Source organism: Arachis hypogaea, chromosome 15 (genome assembly GCF_003086295.3).
Source record: "Arachis hypogaea cultivar Tifrunner chromosome 15, arahy.Tifrunner.gnm2.J5K5, whole genome shotgun sequence".
NCBI classification, from domain to species: Eukaryota; Viridiplantae; Streptophyta; class Magnoliopsida; order Fabales; family Fabaceae; genus Arachis; species Arachis hypogaea.
In genome coordinates, this window is record NC_092050.1 from 146,783,297 (window position 1) to 146,791,899 (window position 8,603).

The following is an 8,603-nucleotide window of genomic DNA, read 5'->3' on the forward strand; positions in this document are numbered from 1 at the left end:
TGGTGTCAATTGCATGTTCATCTTGCATTTTTCGAAAAAATTCATGCATTCATAGTGTTCTTCATGATCTTCAAGTTGTTCTTGGTAAGTCTTCTTATTTGATCTTTGCATTTGCATGTTTTGTGTCTTTTCCTGTTTTTCATATGCATTCCTGAATTCTTTATGTCTAAGCATTAAAGAATTCTAATTTTGGTGTCTTGCATGTTTTCTTTGCATTAAAAATTTTTCAAAAATGTGTTCTTGATGTTCATCATGATCTTCATAGTGTTCTTGGTGTTCATCTTGACATTCATAGCATTCTTGCATGCATTCATTGTTTTGATCCATAACTTTCATGCATTGCATCATTTTTCTTATTTTTCTCTCTCATCATAAAAATTCAAAAATCAAAAAAATATCTTTCCCTTTTTCTCTCTTAAAATTTCGAAAATTAGATTTGAATTTTTCAAAAATTTTTAAAATCTAGTTGTTTTTATGAGTCAAATCAAATTTTCAATTAAAAAAAATCTTATCTTTTTCAAAATCTTTTTCAAAAATCAAATCTTTTTTCAATTTTTTTAGTTATTTTCGAAAATTTCAAAAATATTTTTCTTAATTTTACATCATATTTTCGAAAATAACATCATCAATTAATGTTTTGATTCAAAAATTTCAAGTTTGTTACTTACTTGTTAAGAAAGATTCAAACTTTAAGTTCTAGAATCATATCTTGTGATTTCTTGTGAATCAAGTCATTAATTGAGATTTTAAAAATCAAATCTTTTTCAAAAACTAATTTCTATCATATCTTTTCAAAAATATCTTCTTATCTTACCTTTTTCAAAAAAGTGATTGCAAAATATCTTTTCTAACTTCCTAACTTCTTATCTTTTCAAAATTTGTTTCAGCTAACTAACTAACTTTTTGTTTGTTTCTTACTTTTTTCAAAACTACCTAACTAACTCTCTCTCTCTAATTTTCGAAAAAATCTTCCCTTTTTTTCAAAATTTCTTTTTAATTAGACTAATTATTTTATTTTTTATTTGAATTTTCGAAAAACTACTAACCTTTTTCAAAAACTATTTTCGAAAATCACTAACTCTTTTTCAAAAATTATTTTCGAAAATTCTCTCCTCCTCTCATCCCCTTCTATTTATTTATTCATCTACTAACACTTCTCTTCATCTCACATCTCTGCTCCTATCATCACCTTTGTGTTTGGATTCTTCATTCTTCTTTACCCCTATTCCTTTTCTTCTTCTACTAACAATAAGGAACCTCTTTACTGTGACATAGAGGATTCCTCTTCTTTTCTTTTTCTCTTCTCTTTCTTATGAGCAGGGACAAAGAAAAAGGCATTATTGTTGAAGCTGATCCAGAACCTGAAAGGACTCTGAAGAGAAAACTAAGAGAAGCTAAATTACAACAATCCAGAGACAACCTTATTGAAAATTTCGAACAAGTAAAAGAGATGGCAGCCGAACCCAACAACAATAATGCAAGGAGAATGCTTGGTGACTTTACTGCACCTAATTCCAATTTACATGGAAGAAGCATCTCCATTCCTACCATTGGAGCAAATAATTTTGAGCTGAAACCTCAGCTAGTTTCTCTGATGCAGCAGAACTGCAAGTTTCATGGACTTCCATCTGAAGATCCTTTTCAGTTCTTAACTGAATTCTTGCAGATCTGTGATACTGTTAAGACTAATGGAGTAGATCCTGAAGTCTACAGGCTCATGCTTTTCCCTTTTGTTGTAAGAGACAGAGCTAGAATATGGTTGGACTCTCAACCCAAAGACAGCCTGAACTCTTGGGATAAGCTGGTCACGGCTTTCTTAGCCAAGTTCTTTCCTCCTCAAAAGCTGAGCAAGCTTAGAGCTGATGTTCAAACCTTCAGACAGAAAGAAGGTGAGTCCCTCTATGAAGCTTGGGAAAGATACAAGCAGCTGACCAAAAAGTGTCCTTCTGACATGCTTTCAGAATGGACCATCCTGGATATATTCTATGATGGTTTATCTGAGCTATCAAAGATGTCATTAGATACTTCTGCAGGTGGATCCATTCACCTAAAGAAAACGCCTACAGAAGCTCAAGAACTCATTGACATGGTTGCTAATAACCAGTTTATGTACACTTCTGAGAGGAATCCTGTGAGTAATGGGACGCCTATGAAGAAGGGAGTTCTTGAAATTGATACTCTGAATGCCATATTGGTTCAGAATAAAATATTGACTCAGCAAGTCAATATGATTTATCAGAGTCTGAATGGAATGCAAGCTGCATCCAACAGTACTCAAGAGGCATCTTCTGAGGAAGAAGCTTATGATCCTGAGAACCCTGCAATAGCAGAGTTAAAATACATGGGTGAACCATATGGAAACACCTACAATCCATCATGGAGAAATCACCCAAATCTCTCATGGAAGGATCAAAAGCCTCAACGAGACTTTAATAATGGTGGAAGAAACAGGTTTAGCAACAGCAAGCCTTTTCCATCATCCACTCAGCAACAGACAGAGAATTCTGAGCAGAATCCATCTAGCTTAGCAAATTTAGTCTCTGATCTATCTAAGGCCACTGTGAGTTTCATGAATGAAACAAGGTCTTCCATTAGAAATTTGGAAGCACAAGTGGGCCAGCTGAGTAAAAGGATCACTGAAATCTCTCCTAGTACTCTCCCAAGCAATACAGAAGAGAATCCAAAAGGAGAGTGCAAGGCCATTGAATTAATTACCATAGCCGAACCCACAAGAGAGGAGAAGGACATGAATCCCAAGGAGGAAGACCTCCTGGGACGTCCAGTGATCAATAAGGAGCTTCCCTCTGAGGAACCTAAGGAATCTGAGACTCATCTAGAGACCATAGAGATTCCATTGAACCTCCTTATGCCATTCATGAGCTCTGATGAGTATTCCTCTTCTGAAGAGAATGAGGATGTTACTGAAGAGCAAGCTGCCAAGTTCCTTGGTGCAATCATGAAGCTAAATGCCAAATTATTTGGTATTGAAACTTGAGAAAATGAACCTCCCTTGTTCACCAATGAACTAAGTGATCTGGATCAACTGACATTGCCTCAGAAAAAATAGGATCCTGGAAAGTTCATAATACCTTGTACCATAGGCACCATGATCTTTAAGGCTCTGTGTGACCTTGGTTCAGGAATAAACCTCATGCCTCTCTCTGTAATAGAGAAACTGGGAATCTATGGGGTGCAAGCTACTAAAATCTCATTAGAGATGGCAGACAATTCAAGAAAACAGGCTTATGGACAAGTAGAGAACGTGTTAGTAAAGGTTGAAGGCCTTTGCATCCCTACTGATTTCATAGTCTTGGATACTGGAAAGGAAGAGGATGAATCCATCATCCTAGGAAGACCTTTCCTAGCCACAGCAAGAGCTGTGATTGATGTGGACAGAGGAGAATTGATCCTTCAAATAAATGAGGACAACCTTGTGTTTACAAATCAAGGATCTCTCTCTGCATCCATGGAGAGGAAGCAGAAAAAGCTTCTCTCAAAGCAGAGTCAACCAAAGCCCCCACAGTCAAATTCTAAGTTTGGTGTTGGAAGGCCACAACCAAACTCTAAGTTTGGTGTCAAACCCCCATATCCAAACTCTAAGTTTGGTATTGGGAGGTCTCAACAAAGCTCTGCACATCTGTGAGGCTCCATGAGAGCCCACTGTCAAGCTATTGACATTAAAAAAGCGCTTGTTGGGAGGCAACCCAATGTTTATTTATCTAATTTTATTTTTTTCATATTTTCTTAGGTTCATGATCATGTGGAATCATAAAAGAAACGAAAAATTTAGAAACAGAATCAAAAACAGCAGAAGAAAAATCACACCCTGGAGGAAGCATCTGCCTGGCGTTCAACGCCAGAACAGAGCATGGTTCTGGCGCTGAACGCCCAAAATGGGCAGTATCTGGGCGCTGAACGCCCAAAATGGGCATCATCTGGGCGCTGAACGCCAGAATTGCACCCTGGAGAGGAGCTGGCGCTGAACGCTCAGAACAAGCATGGTTCTGGCGTTCAACGCCAGAAATGGGCAACAAATGGGCGTTGAACACCCAAAATGGGCACCAAGCTGGCGCTGAACGCCCAGAGTTGTGTGCAAGGGCATTTTACATGCCTAACTTGGTGCAAGGTTGTAAATCCTTGAACACCTCAGGATCTGTGGACCCCACAGGATCCCCACCTACCTCCACTCACTCTCTTCTCTCTTCTCAATCATCCTCTATTCCCAATAAACACTCTTCCCCAAAACCCTTCACCTATCATCTCCATCTCTCTTCCCTATTAACCCTTCACCACTCACATCCACCCACTCTTCCCCATAAACCTACCCAATAAACTCCACCTACCTTCAAAATTCAAATCAATTTCCCACCCAAACCCACCCATATGGCCGAAACTTAAACCCCCCTCCCTTCCCTATATAAAGCCTTCCATTCTTCCTTATTTTCACACAACGCAACCCTCTCTTCTCTTCTTGGCCGAAACACACCTCCCCCCCCCCTCTTCTCCATCTTTTCTTCTTCTTCTTCATCTAATTCTTTATTTTCTTGCTCGAGGGCGAGTAATATTCTAAGTTTGGTGTGGTAAAAGCATAAGCTTTTTTTTTCCATTACCATTGATGGCACCTAAGACCAGAGAATCCTCTAGAAAAGGGAAAGGGAAGACAAAAACTTCCACCTCCAAGTCATGGGAGATGGAAAGATTCATCTCTAAAGCTCATCAAGACCACTTCTATGATGTTGTGGCCAAGAAGAAGGTGATCCCCGAGGTCCCTTTCAAACTCAAAAGAAATGAGTATCCAGAGATCCGACATGAAATTCAAAGAAGAGGTTAGGAAGTTCTAACAAATCCCATCCAACAAGTCAGCATCCTAATGGTTCAAGAGTTCTATGCCAATGCATGGATCACCAAGAACCATGATCAAAGTAAGAACCCGGATCCAAAGAACTATGTTACAATGGTTCGGGGGAAATACTTGGATTTTAGTCCGGAAAATGTGAGGTTGGCGTTTAACTTGCCTATGATGCAAGGAGATGAACGCCCCTACACTAGAAGGGTCAACTTTAATCAAAGGTTGGACCAAGTCCTCATGGACATATGTGTGGAAGGAGCTCAATGGAAGATTGACTCCAAAGGCAAGCCGGTTCAACTAAGAAGATTGGACCTCAAGCCTGTGGCTAGAGGATGGTTGGAGTTCATCCAACGCTCCATCATCCCCACTAGCAACCGATCTGAAGTTACTGTGGATCGGGCCATCATGATCCATAGCATCATGATTGGAGAAGAAGTAGAGGTTCATGAAGTCATCTCCCTTGAACTCTACAAAATAGCCGAAAAGCCCTCTCCTGAGGCAAGGCTAGCTTTTCTTCATCTTATCTGCCATCTATGTTACTCAGCTGGAGCTTCCATAGAAGGAGACATTCACATTGAGGAAGAGAAGCCCATCACTAAGAAAAAGATGGAGCAAGCAAGAGAGCCCATTCATGGAGCTCAAGAGGCGCAGGAAGCTCATCACCATAAGATCCCGGAGATGCCTCATATGCATTTTCCTCTACAAAACTATTGGGAGCAAATCAACACCTCCCTAGGAGAATTAAGTTCCAACATGGGACAACTAAGGGTGGAACATCAAGAGCACTCCATCATCCTTCATGAAATAAGAGAATATCAAAAAGCAATGAGGAAGGAGCAACAAAGACAAGGAAAAGACATAGAAGAGCTCAAGGACATCATTGGTTCCTCAAGAAGGAAACGCCACCATCACTAAGGTGGACTCATTCCTTGTTCTTACTTTCTCTGTTTTTCGTTTTCTCTATGTTAAGTGCTTATCTATGTTTGTATCTTCATTACATGATCATTAGTAGTTAGTAACTTTGTCTTAAAGTTATGAATGTCCTATGAATCAATCACCTCTCTTAAATGAAAAATGTTTTAATTCAAAAGAACAAGAAGTACATGAGTTTTGAATTTATCCTTGAACTTAGTTTAATTATATTGATGTGGTGACAATGCTTCTTGTTTTCTGAATGTATGCTTGAACAGTGCATATGTCTTTTGAAGTTGTTGTTTAAGAATGTTAAATATGTTGGCTCTTGAAAGAATGATGACTAGGAAACATGTTATTTGATAATCTGAAAAATCATAAAAATAATTCTTAAAGCAAGAAAAAGCAGCAAAGAACAAAGCTTGCAGAAAAAAAAAGGGCGAAAAAAAATAGAAAGAAAGAGAAAAAGCAAGCAGAAAAAGCCAAAAGCTCTTAAAACCAAGAGGCAAGAGCAAAAAGCCAATAACCCTTAAAACCAAAAGGCAAGGGCAAATAAAAAGGATCCCAAGGCTTTGAGCATCAGTGGATAGGAGGGCCTAAAGGAATAAAATCCTGGCCTAAGCGGCTAAACCAAGCTGTCCCTAACCATGTGCTTGTGGCGTGTAGGTGTCAAGTGAAAACTTGAGACTGAGCGGTTAAAGTCAAGGTCCAAAGTAAAAAAAAAAGTGTGCTTAAGAACCCTGGACACCTCTAATTGGGGACTTTAGCAAAGATGAGTCACAATCTGAAAAGGTTCACCCAATTATGTGTCTGTGGCATTTATGTATCCGGTGGTAATACTGGAAAACAAAGTGCTTAGGGCCACGGCCAAGACTCATAAAGAAGCTGTGTTCAAGAATCATCATACTGAACTAGGAGAGTCAATAACACTATCTGAACTCTGAGTTCCTATAGATGCCAATCATTCTGAACCTCCATGGATAAAGTGAGATGCCAAAACTATTCAAGAGGCAAAAAGCTACAAGTCCCGCTCATCTGATTGGAGCTATGTTTCATTGATAGTTTGGAATTTATAGTATATTCTTTTCTTTTTATCCTATTTGATTTTCAGTTGCTTGGGGACAAGCAACAATTTAAGTTTGGTGTTGTGATGAGCGGATAATTTATACGCTTTTTGGCATTGTTTTTAGTAGAATCTAGTTACTTTTAGGGATGTTTTCATTAGTTTTTATGTTAAATTCACATTTCTGGACTTTACTATGAGTTTGTGTGTTTTTATGTGATTTCAGGTATTTTCTGGCTGAAATTGAGGGACTTGAGCAAAAATCAGATTCAGAGGTTGAAGAAGGACTGCTGATGCTGTTGGATTCTGATCTCCCTGCACTCAAAATAGATTTTCTGGAGCTACAAAACTCAACATGGCGCGCTTCCAATTGCGTTGGAAAGTAGACATCCAGGGCTTTCCAGCAATATATAATAGTCCATACTTTGCTCAAGTTTAGATGACGCAAACTGGCATTCAACGCCAGCTCTCTGCCCAATTCTGGCGTCCAGCGCCAGAAACAAGTTGCAAAGTGGAGTTCAACGCCCAAACTGGCACAAAAGCTGGCGTTCAACTCCAAGAATGACCTCTCCACGTGTAGACTTCAAGCTCAGCCCAAGCACACACCAAGTGGGCCCCGAAAGTGGATTTATGCATCAATTACTTACTTCTGTAAACCCTAGTAGCTAGTTTATTATAAATAGGACCTTTTACTATTGTATTAGGGATCTTTGGATTATCTTTTGATCTATTGATCACGTTTGGGGGCTGGCCATTCGGCCATGCCTGGACCTTCATTACTTATGTATTTTCAACAGTAGAGTTTCTGCACTCCATAGATTAAGGTGTAGAGCTCTGCTGTTCCTCAAAGATTAATGCAAAGTACTACTGTTTTCTATTCAATTCATCTTATTTCACTTCTAAGATATTTATTCGCACTTCAACCTGAATGTGATGAACGTGACAATCATCATCATTCCCTATGAACGCGTGCCTGACAACCACTTCCGTTCTACATTAGATTGAATGAGTATCTCTTAGATCTCTTAATCAGAATCTTCGTGGTATAAGCTAGATTGATGGCGGCATTCATGAGAGTCCGGAAAGTCTAAACCTTGTCTGTGGTATTCCGAGTAGGACTCTGGGATTGAATGACTGTGACGAACTCCAAACTCGCGAGTGCTGGGCGTAGTGACAGACGCAAAAGGATAGTAAATTCTATTCCAGTATGATCCGAGAACCTCCAAGATGATTAGCCATGCAGTGACAGCGCATCGGACCATTTTCACAGAGAGGAATAAGATGCAACCAATGACAAGGGTGATGCCTCCAGACGATTAGCCGTGCTGTGACAGAGCATTTGGACCATTTTCCCGAGAGGATTGAAAGTAGCCATTGGCACCGGTGAAATCCTTACACAAAGCCAGCCATAGAAAGGAGTAAGACTGATTGGATGAAGACAGCAGGAAAGCAGAGGTTCAGAGGAATGAATGCATCTCCATACGCTTATCTGAAATTCTCACCAATGATTTACATAAGTATTTCTATCCTTATTTTAGTATTAATTTCGAAAACTCCATAACTATTTTATATCCGCCTGACTGAGATTTACAAGGTGACCATAGCTTGCTTCATACCAACAATCTCCGTGGGATCAACCCTTACTCACGTAAGGTTTATTACTTGGACGACCCAGTGCACTTGCTGGTTAGTTATGCGAAGTTGTGAAGATATGTTTAGACCATGGTTCTGTGCATCCGTTTTTGGTGCCATCGCCAGGGAATCAATTTCGAACAATAA

General features: G+C 39.3%; 1 non-coding gene across 1 annotated transcript; it reads right to left on the minus strand.

Annotated features, from left to right (window-relative positions):
- Nucleotides 1-1,849: 1,849 nt before the first annotated feature.
- On the minus strand, nucleotides 1,850-1,957 carry LOC112753363 (small nucleolar RNA R71). The gene has a single exon (XR_003177753.1). It is a non-coding gene; the product is annotated as a small nucleolar RNA R71 (small nucleolar RNA).
- Nucleotides 1,958-8,603: the final 6,646 nt, after the last annotated feature.